This window comes from Dasypus novemcinctus, chromosome 21 (assembly GCF_030445035.2).
Source record: "Dasypus novemcinctus isolate mDasNov1 chromosome 21, mDasNov1.1.hap2, whole genome shotgun sequence".
Classification (NCBI taxonomy): domain Eukaryota; kingdom Metazoa; phylum Chordata; class Mammalia; order Cingulata; family Dasypodidae; genus Dasypus; species Dasypus novemcinctus.
In genome coordinates this window covers 19,320,893-19,338,783 of record NC_080693.1, presented here as the reverse complement: position 1 = coordinate 19,338,783, position 17,891 = coordinate 19,320,893, and positions in this window count along the sequence as shown.

Genomic DNA, 17,891 nt, shown 5'->3' with positions numbered 1-17,891 from the left:
TTTTGTCAAGACTGTTCTTGAGAAAACTGCCCTTTCTGCCTTTATTGAGAAATATTAATAGCAATTCACCTCACTGACACGGCTTACAATGTATTTCAAATAGGAGAGGTGCTTGGATCAAGAGGAGAGTCTTGCTTATTGATTTATTTATTGGGATAATTTTTGCAAACAATAAAGTCCTTTGATTTTAAGAGTATAGTTCAATAAATTTTGATATGTTCATACCATCTAACTTTATCCAAATCAAAATTACAGAATAGTTCTGCTCTTGCCTCTTCCTAGTTAATATCCCTCTCCCAGATCTGATTTCTATAACCAGAGGTTACTTTTGCCTGTTTTTGAACTTCATATGAATGGAATTATATAATGAGTGCTCTTTTGTGTATGATTTTTCTCATACAACATAATATTTTTGAGATTCATCCATGTCTTTGCAAGGATCAGTACTTTTTATATTATAGAGTAATTATTCATATGAGTGTATATTCTACAGTTTGGTTATCCATTCTCCAGGTAATGAATTTTTTTAACCTCCAATTTGGAGTTATTATGAATAACCCTTCAATAAATATTTTTACAATCTTTTTTTGGATGCAAGTTTTCATTTCTCTTGGGTAAATCCTTAAGTGTGGAATTTCTGGATTATAGGATAGTGTATGGTTAATTATGTTAGACTGTCAAGCATTTTGGAAAATGATTGTACAATTTTACACTCCTATCATCAAAATATGAGCAATCCAGGGTGTCCAATATATTGTCAACACTTGATATCATCTGTCTTTTCAATTTCAACTATTCTAATCGGTGTGCAGTAGTATCTCATAGTGGTTTCAACTTACATTTCTTTGATGGCTAATCATGTTGAGCACCTTTCATGTGATCCTGGGCCATTTGTGAAGTGTCCAAGTTTTTTGCCAGTCTTTTTTTAATTGAGTAATTTGTCCTTTTTATTATTGATGAGGAGCCTTGTAAATATGTTGGATAAAAGATATTTGCCTTATATATATATTGTTAATATTTCATTCCATCTATAGCTTGTCTTTTCATTATAACAGTATCTCTCAAAGAGTAGAAGGTCTTCATTGTGATGAAGTTTAATTTAGCATTTTTTATACTTGGTGCCATTTGTGTTCTATCAAACAAATCTTTGCTTACTACAAGAATGTGAAAATATTCTTACTTTTTAACTTGAGATGCTTTGCAGTTTTAGCTCATACATTTAGGTATATGATTTATCTTGAATTAATTTTAGTGAATGGTTGAAAAAGGGGTGAAGATTCGTTTTTTTCCCATACAGACATCCAGTTATTATAACACCACTTGTTGAAAATATTTTCCCTCACCTTATTTTAATACTGTCTTTTTCATAAATAAATTAACTCTTTAAATATGGATCTACTTCTAGGCTCTCTATTCTGTACAATTGACTTATTTTTCTATCTTTATGCCAATAACTAACGGTCTAATATACTGTAGTTTTATAGTATGTCTTGATATCAGGCAGTTTAAGTCTTCTTTATTCTTCTTCCAGAACACTTTAGCCATTCTAGGTACACTGCATTTCCATATAATATATTTTAGAATTGTGCCAATTTATTTTTTTAAAAAGTCTGCTGGCCTTTTGCTTGAGATTACACAAATATATAGATCAAGTTGAAGCAAAAAGCAATCATTATAATATTGAATCTTCCAATACATGAACATAGTATTCCTGTTCATTCATTTAGATCGTCTTTAATTTCTCCGTGCTATGTTTTACGTTTTAGTATAGATGTCTTGCACATTTTTCCCTAAATTTATTTCTATGTACTTGGATTTCTTTGGGCTATAGTAAATGGTATTGGTTCTTTAATTTCATTTCCCAATTTATTTGTTGCTAGTATATAGAGATACTGTATTAGTTAGCCAAAGGAGTGCTGATGCAAAATACCAGAAGTCTGTTTTTATAAAGAGTATTTATTTGGGGAAAAAGCTTACAGTTACCAGGCCATAAAGCATAAGTTCCTTCCCTCAGGGTTCCTCTCTTCCTGGAGGTCCATTTCTCTCCGGGCTCAGCTGCTATGCTCTCTCCACAAGGCCAGCTGTAGAGTATCAGGCAAATGGCTCTGTCTCTCTCCCCAGGGCTTCTGCCACGTCTTAGGAGCCATCTCTATTCCTCTGTGTTCTGTTCCTGTATGTTCACTTCCTGGGCTCTAGCATCAAAACTCCAACTAACGTCTGCTCTGTCACGTAGTTTTATCTGTGAGCCCCCACCACCAAGAGGGCAGGGACTCAATGTCCTACTGATGTGGCCCTATCAAAGCCCTAATCATAATTTAATCACACCCAGGTACAGACCAGTTTACAAACATAATCCAATATCTGTTCTTGAAATTCATAAACAATATCAAAGTGCTACAGACACTTATACTTTTCATCCTAGTACTTTATAGAAGATTTCCTTGCGTTTCTACATTCACAATCATGTCATCTGTGGTTAAAGACACTTTTACTTCTTGTAAAATTTCTGCTTGTTTTTATTATGCCTTCTAGTTTTTTCTTTTATTATTGTATTACATGCACAGTTACGAACAGTGTTGAGAAAAGAGATAATTGCCTTTTTCTTGATCTTAGGGGAAAAGTATTTATTTCACCTTAAATTAGTATGTATATAACAGTTTACCAGAGTGTGAAAGTTCCCTTCTTTTTCTATTCTAGTTTTCTGAGAGATTCTTTTAAAACCATGAATGGGTGTTAACTTTTATCACATGCTGTTTTACATTGTTTTGAGATGCCACTTAATTTTTTTTCTTTATTCTGTTAATATAGCAAAGTCCATTGATTCAATTTTGAATGTTGAGCCAATCTTACATTCCAGAGATGAATACTACATGTTTCAGATGTATTATCCTGCTTGTTTTTAGTATTCCACTTTATTTCACCTAATGACTTTTTGTTAGGTGGAGTTTTTTTAGTGATAACTTTATGATTACAGTATGCATTCTTTATTTATTAAAGTCTATGTTGAAATATTTAATTAATTCAAAATTTCTAATATTTATGACAATATATTTTCACTACCACCAACCTCTCTTCATTTTCTTGTTGCCATATATTTTATTTCTACACGTGCTATAAAACCCATGTTCTTGGGAAGCGGACTTGGCCCAATGGATAGGGCGTCTGCCTACCACATGGGAGGTCCATGGCTCAAACCATGGGCCTCCTTGACCCGTGTGGAGCTGGCCCATGTGCAGTGCTGATGCGTGCAAGGAATACCGTGCCACGCAGTGGTGTCCCCTGTGTAGGGGAGCCCCACACACAAGGAGTGCACCCTGTAAGGAAAGTCGCCCAGCGTGAAAGAAAGTGCAGCCTGCCCAGGAATGGTGCTGTACACATGGAGAGCTGACAACAAGATGATGCAATGAAAAGAAACACAGATTCCCAGTGCTGCTGATGAGAATAGATGAGGTCACAGAAGAACACACAGCAAATGGACACACAGAGAAGACAACTGGGGAGGGAGGAAGGGGAGAGAAAGAAATAAATAAATACATCTTTAAAAAAAAAACCCATATTCTTCTGTAAAGTTTTTACTTTAAATAGTGAATAATGTTTAAAAAGATTTAATAATTTATGTATGGAAAATAATAAATATTTAAAATGTTCTTCTAATTAAAAGTAAATTAAATACTGATGCTACTCCTACTTATGTTCTCTATTTGTTCCTGTAGAACTGGGTTTTATCTGATATCATTACACTTGAGTCTACAGAGCATCTCTTATGATTTCTTATAAGTCAGTTTCACTGGAGATACTTTCTGCTACTGTATGTTTGAAAATATCCTTATATCGCCCTTCATTTTTTTTTAAGATTTATTTTTTATTTCTTTCTCTCCCCTTTCCCCCCTCATTGTCTGCTCTCTGTGTCCATTTGCTGTGTGTTCCTCTGTGTCCACTTGTATTCTTGTCAGCGGCACTGGGAATCTGTGCCTCTTTTCGTTGCATCACGTTGCTACATCAGCTCTCTGTGCATGCAGCACTACTCCTGGACAGGTTGTCTTCCTGGGCAGGCTGCACTTTTTTTCGCGTGGTGTACTCCTTGTGTGTGGGGCTCCCCTACGTGGGGGATGCCCCTGTGTGACATGGCACTACTTACACGCATCAACACTGTGTGTCATCCAGCCCACCACGTGGGTCAGGAGGCCCAGGTTTGAACCCTGGACTGCCCATATGGTACACGGATGGTCTATCAGTTGAGCCAAATTTGCTTCCCCCCCTTCATTTTAAAAGGATATTCCTGGCAGATGTGGAATGAAATTTAGGTTGACAGGTATATTCTTTCAAGACTTTAAAGATGTCATTCCATTGTTTTCTGGCTTCTATTGCTTCTGACAAAAAATTAAGTCATTTTCCTATTATTGATTCTCTTTATGAACTTCTCCCTCACCCTGGCTACCTTTCAGATAATCTCTTTTTTTAAAATATATTTTTTTATTTTTTTAAAAGATAATTAGATTACATAACTGTTACATAAAAAATAAAGGGGATTCCCATATGCCCCACTCCTTACACTACCCGCATTTTCCCACATTAATAACATCCTTCATTAGTGTGTTACATCCGTTATAATTGATGAACACATTTTGGAGTACTGCCACTAAGCATGGATTATAGTCTACATTGTAGTTTACACTCTCCTGTACAATTTTGAGGGTTATGACAAGATATATAATGGCCTGTATTTGTCATTTCAATGCCATTCAGGACAATTCCCAAGTCCCCTAAAAGCCCCCATGTTACACCTGTTTTTTCCTCTCCCTGCTCTCAGAATGTCCAGTAGCCACTGCCCCCACATCAACAATGTAAGTTCTTACATTGCTAGAATCACAGTAAGTCTATAGTAGAATATCAGTAAGTCTACTTTGGTCCGTAGTTCATTCCCCAATCCTGAGGATTCTGGGATGGTGATGCCCACTCCACCTCTAATTGAGAGGGGGCTTCAATCCCATAAGGCAGATGGATGGGACTCTCTCGCTTGTAGATGCAGTCTCTTTCAATTCCTTGGGATGGTCATAGTCCATCATCATCTCCTTATTAGTTGTCCTGGATGAGTTCAATGTACTCGAGAGTAGATGTTGCAACTTCATGGAGATTCAGAGCCCAGCTGATACATGGATAAGCTAAGATTTAAGTCTCTTGGATAGATACCTGTCAACTCTAGTACTGATTGTAAGTTCAAACAGAAAAGTCAGAAGAGCCATGTGTAGGGAAATCACAATTGAATCCAACTCTGTCACATAAGGGAGCATAAATTCCAAAGTAGGGCCCACTGGCAAGGCAACAAACTCCTGAACTATCTGCCCTGACTACAGTGTATGGCTATTTCCAGAGTCCTCAGGAGCCCTGCTATTCAGGGTAGTATCTACTTTGGTAGTCAATGAGATCTTAATGAGACATGCATAAGCATAACCTCTGGAATAACCTCCCAACTCACTTTGAAGTCTCTTAGCCATGTAAACTCATTTGTCTTTACCTTTCTCCCCTTTTGGTCAAGGTCTTTCTCCGGTGGCATTGCTAGTTGGTGCATGGTAGTAATCCCTCTGTGCCAGGGAGGCTTATTCTGGGAGTCATGTCCCACTCTGGGAGGAATGTAATGCATTTATATGCTGAGTTTGGTTTGGAGACGGGCCACATTTGAGCATCAAAGAGGCTCTAGGAGGTAACTCCTAGGCACCCTATAATACTAGGATAAGTTTCAATTTCAAAAGTAAAGGTTCATAAGTACGGTCATCAATATCAAAGAGCTATCAATGGACCATCCTCCTTCACTAGTCATAGCCCTTGTACTCAGGAGAGTCTTGCTGTTTCATTAGAGAATGTGGCAGAGCTCCCCGGGATGAGAATTCAATATTCTTACAGTTTTTGTGAATCTCTACTCTCTGTGACAATACCCCATAAACACTTTGACACATTTTTTGCCTTATGTGTATGCCCCAGGTGAAACTACTCACATGTATCCCCAATCACTGATACCCTACACCAATGATCCTCGCCTGTCATTGTTGTAACCTTCTGTGATGCAAAGCATCTTCAGAACTGAAACCAACAAAATAGCCAACTACAATTCATTAGAAAATGAAATAATGATAGTTTTAAAAATAAGAAATAAACTAAGTAAAATTTAAAAAAATAAAAATTGGAATAATAAAAAATAATGGAAAAACATTTTTAAAAATTTTGACATTATATCTTTCATCACTGTAAGATCTGTTGTCTTGTATATACAGTTATATTTTCTTCCATTTATTCCTCCAGTGTCTTATTTTTTCCATTTTGTCTTCAAAGAAGTTTTAGGTTATAGAAAAGTCATGTACAGGAGTAGGGGTCAAGATGGCGTCCGAGTGAGTGCACCCTCACCATCTCTCCTGCAAAAAACCAGCTCAGTGGGGACAGAATCCTGCTGAGTGAGCTGTTTTGGGAACCCACAAAGCAGGAGGTTTCTGGACATCAATCTAGAGAGAGTGCAACAAAAGGAATGCTTGCTCAAGGAAAAACCTCTGGTTTCTGGCATTTGAGTCAGAAGCTGTGGGAAGGCTAAACTCTTCCCCTAGGGCTGCTAGCCACAGCATTCTCTGAACACCTCTGGTTGCATGGCAGCATTCCCAAGCCCCTTGTTTTCCAAACCCGTGATCCCCAAACCTGTGTTCCAAACCCTGCATTCCCCTTAATCCACATTCCCTGAACCCGCTTCCCTGGGCTCACATTCCCCAAGCCTGCATTCCCTGAACCCAGTGCTCCCTGAACTCTGGCATTCCCCTAACTTGGCAGTCTTAGACTGGCTCTGAGAGTGGAAGGGTTCTGGTGAAGGGTGCAGAGGGGCCCGAGAAGTGCAAGTTCAATTGTCTGGCCCCCCTCTTTTTGAGTTTGGAGGAGCATGCCAGCTGGCTTGGGGAGAGGCTAGGAAGAGAAGAGAGGTAAATCTGCTGAGAGAGCCCGATTTACCTAAACTCCCTGGGAAAAGAAAAATTGGTCTGGGAGAAGGTGGAGTCAGGCAATTAACTAGTCCTGTGCAACACACCTAAGGGAGGGGGACCGTAGGACATGCTTGGTAGGCTTCCAATAGTATATTTAGGATTCCCAGCAAGGTGTGGGTGCTAGCTCTCAAAGAGATTGAGAGTCATTATTTTCTGTGGTGAGTTGGTTCACCAGGGTTCCATTTGAATCTCAGAGGGGAGCTCTCACATGGCCTTCCTGCTGCCCTGGGAGTGAGGGAAGTGAGGAAGGGAGAAAAAGGGAAGGACAGATTCCTAAGCAGTTTATTCAATCGCAAAGAGGACTGTTTGCTTGAGGCCTTGTCTGGTCTATTTGTTTGTTTGTTTTCTTGTCTTTCCTTTCTCTTTATCCCCATAACCCTTTTTTTTTTCTTTCTTTCTTTTTTCATTTTTTTCTTTTTTTCCCATTAGGTGCTACAGAGACTGTTTCTTGTTTGCTGTGCTTTCTCATCCTCAATTTCCTCTTTTCTGTGTGCACTGATTTTGGCTAACAACACTATCCCCATTTGCTTACATCTTTCTATCTTTCATATTCTGTTGTTGCTCTTACTTCCATCTCTCTTTGTTTAGCCCTTAATTTTCTGACTTTTAATTTCTAACACCTGTATTCTGTCTTTTATTCAATCTTTATGTTATCATCATTTCTTTTCTCTTTCCCTCTCTCCTGATCACACTGGCCTTTTAGTTCATACTATATTCTTCTCCATAGTCAGTTTACCATCTCATTGTAGGTACTCCACTTTTTTATTTTTATAACTCCACACAGCTTACATGAGTTTAATATTCACTCTCCTAAGTCTAACATGGTTCTTCTGCTAATATTTACTATCAATACTACTATTATACTTTTCTTTTCTTACCTCTTCAGTTTTCCCTGGCCCTAATATTTTCCTTCAAGGGAACTTAGACAATAACAAGGAAATAGGATAAGAAGAACAAAGCGTCAAAGAGAAGACTTAACACACACACAAAAACAGCACCTAAATAAACCCCAAGACTAGATGGAGAAGCTAATCAACTGAACAAATCCATTGAGATAAAATAATGACCAGATAGCAACACAACAAAAAATTATAAACAACACAGCCTACGAAGCTGTCCTACTCTCTGCCTCCCTTAGGTGTGCTGCACAGGACTATTTAATTGCCTGACTCCACCTTTTCCCAGACCAACTTTCCCTATCCCAGGGCATTTAGGTAAATAATCAGGAAAACATGGCCCAATCCAAGGAACAAACTAAAAATCAGGAAGAGGAGCAGAACATCAAACAACTAATCAAAGCTCTCCAAACAAATATCATGGGCCAATTTAATGAAGTGAAGGAAAAGATTAAAGATATTAAGAAAATACTTGGAGAGCATACAGAAGAAACTGTAAAGATAAACAAAAAGATAATGCATATGATGGTGATGAACAGCACAATCCAAGAAATCAAAAATACACTCTCAAAAAAAACCCACAGATTTGAAGAGGCAGAGGAAAGAATTAGTGATGTAGAAGACAGTACATCTGAAATCAAACAGACAGTAGAATTAATCAATAAAAAGATAGAAAAAATCCAACAGGGACTTAGAGACCTTAATGAAAACACAAGATGCACAAACATATGGATTATAGGCACCCCAGAAGAAGAAGAGAAAGGAAAGGGGTCAGAAGTGTGTTGGAGGAAATAATGGCTAAAAACCTCCCAAACCTATTGAGGGAGATGGATCTACTAGTCCAGGAAGCACAACACACCCCAAATAGCATAAATCCTAACAGCCTACCCCCAGACATATACTTGTCAAATTATCTAATGTTCAAGACAAAGAGAAAATACTGAAGCCAGCAAGAGAAAAGAGAACCATCACATAAAAGGGAAGCTCAATAAGATTAAATGCTGATTTCTCATCTGAAACCATGGAGGCAAAAAGGCAGTGGTATGACATAGTCAAGATACTAAAAGAAAAAAAAAATTCCAGCCAAGAATATTCAGCAAAGGCGGCATTCAAAAATGATGGAGAGTTCAAAATATTCACAGGTAAACAAAAACTAAGAGAGTATGCCAACAAGAAACCTGCCCTGCAAGAAATACTAAAAGGAGTTCTGCAGGAGGAAAGAAAAAAAACAGGAGACACAGAGTTGGAGGAGAGTGTAAAAACAGCTAAAAAGAAAAAAGAGAAAAAAACAACAACATATAACATACACAAATCCAAAGAAAATAAGGCTAATGTAAGTAATTCTTTGAGAATAATAACACTGAATGTCAATGGATTAAACTCACCTGCCAAGAGATGAAGATTGGAAGAATAGATAAGGAAATATCACCCATCTATATGCTGTCTACAAGAAACCCTCTTAGACCCAGGGATTCGAGGAGGTTGAAAGTGAATGGCTGGAAAACAATCTTACAAGCAAACAATAACCAAGAAAGGATAGGAGTAGCTATATTAATATCAGACAAAATAGACTTTAAATGCAAAACTATTGTGAGAGACAAAGATGGATACTACGTATTAGTAAAAGAGATAATCTTTCAAGAAGAAAGAACAATTATAAACATTTGTGCTCCCAACCATGGTGCCTCCAAATATGTGAGGCAAACACTAGAAAAACTAAGTGAAGGAATAGATGCCTCTACAATTATAGTGGGGGATTTTAATACATCACTATCACCATTGGACAGAACATCTCAATAGAGAATCAATAAAGAAACAAAGACTTTGAACAATATATTAGAGGAGCTGGACCAAATACACATATACAGAACATTATACACAAATACAGCAGGATATACATTCTTCTCAAATGCATATGGATCATTCTCCAAGATAGACCACATGCTATGCCACAGAGAAAGTCTTGATGCATTCAGAAAGATTGAAACCACACAAAATAATTTCTCTGACCACAGTGGAAGGAAGCTGGAAATCTTCAAGGGCCAGAGACTCAGATTAGCCACGAAGATGTGGAAGTTAAGCAACACACACTTAGACAAACAGTGGGTCATGGAGGAAATCTCAAAAGAAATCCGTAACTACCTTGAAAGTAATGAAAATGACAACACAACATATCAAAACTTATGGGATGCAGCAAAAGCTGTACTGAGAGGGAAATTCATAGCCATAAATTCATACATCATAAAAGAAGAAAGAGCTAAAATTGAAGACCTAACTGCACACTTGGAGGAATTGGTAAAAGAAACAGCAAACTAACCCCAAAGGAAGAAGAAAGAAAGAAATAACAAAGATCAGAGCAGAGCTAAATGAAACAGAAAATAAGAAAGCACTAGAAAAACAAACAAAACGAAGAGCTTTTGTTTTGCAAAGATCAATAAAATCAACAAACCCTTAGCTAGGTTAACAACAAAAAAAAGAGGGAAGATGCAAATACATAAAATAAGAAATGAGAAAGGGAATATCACCACTGATCCCAGAAAAATAAAGATTGTCGTACAATGGTACTTTGAAAAGCTATATGCCAACAATAAGGACAATTTAGAGGAAATGAGTAAATTCCTAAAAACACATAAGCAGCCTACATTGACAAAAGAAGAAATTGATGATCTTAATAACCAATCACGAGTAAAGTGAAAGAATCTGTCATTAAAAACCTCCCTACTAAGAAGAGCCATGAGCCAGATGGCTTCACAGGTGAATTCTACCAAACAATTCTGGAAAGAACTAACACCAATCTTGCTCAAACTCTTTCAAGAAATCAAACTAGAAGGAACATTGCCTAACTCATTCTATAAGGCCAACATTACCCTAATACCAAAGCCAAACAAAGACACCATAAGAAAGGAAAATTACAGACCAATCTCTCTAATGAAACTAGATGCTAAAATCCTCAACAAAATACCTGCTAATTGTATTCAACAACACATCAAATGAATTATACACCATGACCAAGGGGGTTTCATCCCTGGTACATGAGGAAGGTTCAACATAAGAAAATCAATCAATGTAATACACCACTGAAACAGACTGGAGGAAAAAAATTACATGACCATATCTATAGATGCAGGAAAAGCATTCAACAAAATATAGCACCCTTTCTTGACAAAAATACTGCAAAAGATAGGAATAGAAGGAAACTTTCTGAACATGATAAAAGGTATATGAAAAACCCACACCAACCTCATTTTCAGTCGTGAAATCCTAAAATATTTTACTCTAAGATCAGGATCAAGACAAGGAGACCCATTATCACTCCTCCTGTTTAATATTGTGTTAGAAGTACTTGCTGGAGCACTACAGCAAGAAACATGTATGAAAGGCATCCAGATTGGAAAGGAATAAGTAAAAATTTCACTATTTGTAGATGACATGATCCTATGTATAGAAATCCCTGAGAAATCTACAACAAAGCTTCTAGAACTTAAAATGAGTTCAGTAAAGTCTCAGGTTATAAGATCAATGCACAAAAATCAGTGGCATTTCAGTACACTAATAATGAGCAATCTGAGGAGGAAATCAAGAAACAAATACCATTTACAATAGTAAATTTAAAAATCAAATACCTAGGAATAAATTTAACTAAAGATGTAAAAGACTTATACACAGAAAACTATACTACACTGTTAAAAGGAAATAAAAGAAGACTTAAATAAATGGAAGAGTATTCCCTGTTCATGGATAGGAAAACTAAATATCGTTAAAATGTCTATCCTGCCCAAACTGATCTACAGATTTAATGCAATCCCAATAAAAATCAACACAGCATTTTTTGATGAACTAGAAAAACTTACTATGGATTTTATTTGGAAAGGAAAGAGGCCCCAAATATACAAAGACATATTGGAAAAGAAAAACGAAATTGAAAGAATGACACCACTTGACTTTAAAACATACTACAAAGCTACAGTGGTCAAAACAGCATGTTATTGGCACAAGGATAGACATACTGATCAATGGAACCAAATTGAGAGTTCTGATATATATCCTCACATATACAGTCATCTGATATTTGACAAGGCCACCAATCCCTCTCAACTGGGAGAGAATGGCCTTTTTAACAAATGGTGCTTGGAGAACAGGATATTCATATGCAAAAGAATGAAAGAGGATTACTGTCTCACACCTTATACAAAATTCAACTCAAGAGGAATCAAAGACCTAAATATAAGAGCCAAGACCATAAAGACCCTGGAAAACAATGTAGTGAAGCTTCTACAGGACTTCGTAATATGAAATGGCTTCATGAACTTCATACCCAAAGCATGAGTAGCAAAAGAACAAATAGATAAATGGGACCTCATCAAAATCAAAGCCTTTGGCACCTCAATGGAGTTTGTCAATGAAGTAAAAAGGCAGCCTACCCAATGGGAGAAAATATTTGGTAACCATACATCTGATAGGAGACTAATACCCTGCATATATAAAGAAATCTTATGTCTCAAAAATAAAAAGACAAACAATTCATTTGAAAAAAGGGCAAAATGGGGATGAGCCTCCCTGGTGCTGAGGGATTACTACCAAAGCACCAGCTGTTGATGTAACAAAAAAAAAAAAACTTGAATAAAGAGGTCACCTCAGACGGGCAGAATATCTCAGCCTACATGTAATATCAGGTGTTAAAATCTGCTTTTTGACTTTGGATAAAAGGGGGAAATGGAAAGGACGAGTGAGTTTATATGGCTATGAGTCTCCAAAAAAGAGTCAGGAGGTCATCAGAGGGGTGATGCTTATGCACGCCTCAGCAGGTTTCCAGAGACAACCAAGGTAGATAGAAACCCAGGTGCTGATTCTCCTGAGGGCTGCAGAGACCCACAGGATCGATGGTCATGGCAGATGGCTCTGGAGTTCAGGGCCATGTCCGTTGGCCCTACTTTGGAGTTTGTGTTCCTGAGTGTGATGGAGTTGGACTCAGATATGACCTTTCTACACATGCCTCTTCTGTCATTTTTGCTGGACCTGTGGTTGGTGCTGGGGATGGTGTATACTCAGGAGACCTGAATCTCTGAACTGTCCATGTTAGGGCCAGGCTCTGGGCCTCAGCAGACTTGCAGCTCCTACCCTCTGGTTTATTGGACTTACCCTGGCCACCTGACAGGGAGGTGAAGATGGTCAACCACCACACCAGGGAGCCAAGAGTGCCTGCGACTGCAAGCAGGAGAATTGCATCCATCATCCATGTGGAATCTAAGCTCCCTCTTGATGTAGAGGGTGATTGGACATAACCATCCCAGGGTCCACAGGATGGAGGAATAGAGTATGGATTAGAGTGGACTCACTGGTGTTCTGCTGGGGAACTATTGTGATTAGTAAGGGAAGAATTTGTAGTAGTTATGTGGAGAGGGTGGCCACGGTGGCTGCTGATGGTAGGGAGATGGAAGAAGAGATGTGGTGTAGGGGCATCTTCAGGATTTGGAGTTGTCCTAGGTGGTGCTGCAGAGATGGATGCTGGACGTTATGTGTCCTGTCATGGCCCACTGGGTGGACTGGGGAAGAGTGTGGACTACAATGTGGACCACTGTCCGTGTGGTGCAGCAGTGCTCCAGAATGTATTCACCAGTTGCAGTCAGTGTGCTGCAATGATGGAAGCAGTTGTTGATGTGGGAAGGGTGGGATGCATGGGGTGGGGGGTATATGGGGACCCCATATTTTTTAATGTAACATTTAAAAGAAAATAAAGAATAAAAATAAAAAATAAAAATAAAAAATGGGCAAGAGATTCGAATAGACACTTCTCCAAAGAAGAAATACAAATGGCTAAAAAGCACATGAAAAGATGCTCAAAATCACTGCCTATTAGGGAAATGCAAATCAAAACTACAATGAGATACCATCTTATTCCCATTAGACTGGCAGCTATTAAAAAAACAGAAGACTATAAGTGTTGGAGATGATGTGGAGGAATGGGAACCCTCATCCACTGCTGGTGGGAATGTAGAAGGATCCAGCCATTGCTGAGGACAGTTTGGCGGTTCCTCAAAAAACTAGCTATAGGTTTGCCATATGACCCAGCAATTCCACTGCTGGGTGTATACCCAGAAGAACTAAAACAAGGACACAAACTGATATATGCACACCAATGTTCATAGCAGCTTTATTCACTATAGCCAAAAGTTGGAATCAACCCAAATGCCCATCAACAGATGAGTGGATAAACAAAATGTGGTATATATATATAGTGGAATACTACTCAGATGTAAGAAGGAATACAGTAGTAACACACGGGTTAACATGTCTGAATCTTGAGGATCTTATATAGAGTGAAGCAAGCCAGGCATTGAAGAATAAATACTACATGACCTCTCTGATATGAAATAAGCAAATCAAGCAGTCTCAGAGAACTAGAGACTGCATAACATAGGAAACTGGGGGGTGAGATGAGTAGAAGGTTGTGAGCTGATGCCTACATGGGCGAAATCTACAACAAAGTAGAGGTTAAGTAGTTGTGCAGTGAAGGGATAAGATGGAGGCATAGGGATATATTTGGGTAGGGTTTTGCAGGGTTGAGGTGGCTAGTGTTGGGAGGATGGGTCAGATGGTTCAAGGAATTGGGGGGAGAGTTGGGGGAGCAGATAAAAATGGGAGATTGTGGGGTATGTGGTTGAAACTGTAATGTTGAGAAAACTCTTTAGAAAATATAATAAGGAAGGATTACTTGTTTAGGAGCTTAATGGGGGGTATCTGGCAAAGACTCAGTCTTTTAGAGAGTGTCTGAGTGCTCATCTTGTCATAGTGTGTTATATCATTGGGTGGAGACACAAACAATGAGTGGAAAGGTGTACCCCCATCCTGGGGAGGCCTGATGTTCTCAAACAGAGGGAAGGGTCTCTCGAGAGCATTGGTAGCTCCCAGTGGGGGAGGACAGTCTAGTGTATCAAGCTGTCAGCATTGTTGCAAGTATCTATGAATCTGGTCCTTCAAGCAGTGAAGCTTGGGTGTCACTGTGGGCCCTGAGGGGAGGTGGAGAGAGGAATAGAATAGATGGAAATGGGGGTAACTGGGGGACAATGGAAGTGTTCCACAAGATAGTACAATGATGGATATAGGACTTGTTAAATTTCACCAAAAATTTATAAAAGTGTGTAGTCTAAAATGTAAACCATAATGTGAACCATAATGTAACTAAAAATTTAGAGAAGTGGACAATCTAAAATATAAAGCATAATGTAAAGCAAAATGGAACCATGCTCAGTAGCTGTATTTTAATATCTTTACATCAACTGTAGCAAACATAACATGAACATGTAAAAAGATGGTTGCTGGGGAAAGGGGAAAAAGGTTTGATGTTGGATATATGGGAGTTCCCTAGATTGTATATTTGACTTTTCTGTGATCTAAAATTTTTTTGAAGACAAATTTAAAAATTAAAAAAAAAAAAAGGATGCAGACACTGAGGAAGGAATGAAAGATTTCCTTACCACTGTACATACAGGGCAACACTTATTACAATGATAAAGGACAAAAGGTCAAAAACAAAGTATTATGAAGTTTCATTTTTTAGTACCTCAATTTATTTTTTAGTTTTTCTAAATCAGTACATATTCTATTTCTAATATTTAAATCTATCATTACTACTTCATTTTCCTACTAATTGAATTTGGAAATATATTAGGCTTCATTTTTAATGAAGTTTTGGATTACAGAGGGGTTCAACTATGGCAGGGGAGGAACACTGATGTGGGGTGTTATTGATGGGGACACATGGTTGGGAGGGAGTTCTCCAGGGCATGTATATAGGGTATATAAAAATGTTTGTATATTCACAGGGTATTGTCATAGTAGGTAGAGTTACAAACAACAACTGAGGGATTGCTGAGTTTCTAATCAAGGGAGCTCTGTCACATTCCCCAATGGAACAGCAAAAGTCCCCCTAGTACAAGGGCACAGATCAGCGAAGAAGAATGATCTAATGATGAGCCCTTGATACTGATGACTATGCTTATGAGCCTGTGTGCCTGAAATTTCAACTAGGCCTAGAGCTGCAGGATGCCTAAGAGTTACCCCTGAGAGCCTCCATGATGCTCACATGTGGCCACTCTCTAAGCCAAACTCAGCATGTAAATGCATTACCTTCCCCCCACTGTGAGACATGACTCCCAGGGATGATCATCCCTGGTACTGAGGGATTACTACCAATCATCAGCTGGTGATGCAACTAGAAAAAGATCTTGAATAAAAGGGGGAAATGATAAAGACAAATGAGTTTATATGGCTAAGAGACTTCAAAATAAAGGCAGTGGCCACCAGAGGTTCTGAGGGATGGGAAAGGGAAGAATAGGTGTAACATGGGGACACTTTAAGTACGTTGGATTTATCCTCCATGACATTGCAGGGATGGATACAGGCCATTGTATATTTTGTCATAACTTATTAAATTGTGCAGGACAAAGTATAAACTATAAACTGTACTCCATGGTTAGTAACAATGCCTCAACATGGGTTCACCAATTGCAACAAATATACCACACTACTGAGGATTTTGTTAATGTGGCAAAGTGTGGGAGGGGGAGGGAGGGGGACATAGGGGAATTCCTTATGTTTTTTTTTTTTTTTTTTTTTTTTTTAAAGATTTATTTATTTATTTAATTTCCCCCCCTCCCCTGGTTGTCTGTTCTTGGTGTCTATTTGCTGCGTCTTGTTTCTTTGTCTGCTTTTTTGTTTCTTTGTCCGCTTCTGTAGTCGTCAGCGGCACAGGAAGTGTGGGCGGCGCCATTCCTGGGCAGGCTGCACTTTCTTTTCACGCTGGGCGGCTTTCCTCATGGGCGCACTCCTTGCGCGTGGGGCTCCCCTACGCGGGGACACCCTTGCGTGGCACGGCACTCCTTGCGCGCATCAGCACTGCGCATGGCCAGCTCCACACGGGTCAAGGAGGCCGCGGGTTTGATCCGCGGACCTCCCATATGGTAGACGGACGCCCTAACCACTGGGCCAAAGTCCGTTTCCCGTCCTTATGTTTTTTATGTAATATTTAAGTAATCTAAAACACCTTTAAAAATAAAATTTTCATTATAAGAAAGGTAAACAAACAAACAAACAAAAAATGAGTTGGGAGGTCATCAGAGGTGTCACGCTTATGCACATCTCAGCAGGATTCCAGAGACAGCCAAAGTAAATACAACCCCAGTTAGTGGTGTTCCTGAGGGCTATGAAGACACACAGGTTCTATGGTCATGGCAGATGGCTCTGGAGTTTGGTGCCTTGTCAGTGGACCCTATTTTGGAATTTGTGCTCCTGAGTGTGATGGAGTTGGACTCAGATGTGACCTTTCCACACATGCCTCTTCTGTCACTTTTACTGAACCTGTGGTTGGTGCTGGGGTTGGTGTATACTAAGGAGACCTGAATCTCTGGACTGGTTATGTGTCAGCTAGGCCCTGAGTCTCAGCAGAGTTGTGACATCTACTCTCCGGTTCACTGGATTTACCCAGGTCAGCTAACAGAGAGGTGAGGATGGTCAACCCCCACACCAGGGAACCAAGAGAGTCTACAACGACAGGCAGGAGAATTGCATCCATCAGCCATGTCGAATCTAAGCCCCTTTTGATTTAGAGGTGATGTGGACATCACCATCCCAGGGTCCTCAGGATGGAGGAATAAAATATGGATTAGAGTGGACTTACTGGTATTCTACTATAGAACTGTTGTGTCTCTAGCAATGGAAAGAAATTGTATCATTGATGTGGAGACAGTGGCCATGGTAGTTACAGAGGGCAGGGAGAGGGAAGAAGAGATGTGACGTGGGACATTTTGGGGACTTGGAGTTGTCCTAAAAGATATTGCAGGGACAGATGCTGGACATTATATATCCTGCCATAACCCACTGAATGGACTGGGAGAGAGTGTAAACTACAATGTAAACTATAATCCATGTGGTGCAGCAGTGCTCCAAAATGTATTCACCAAACACAGTGAATGTGCCACAA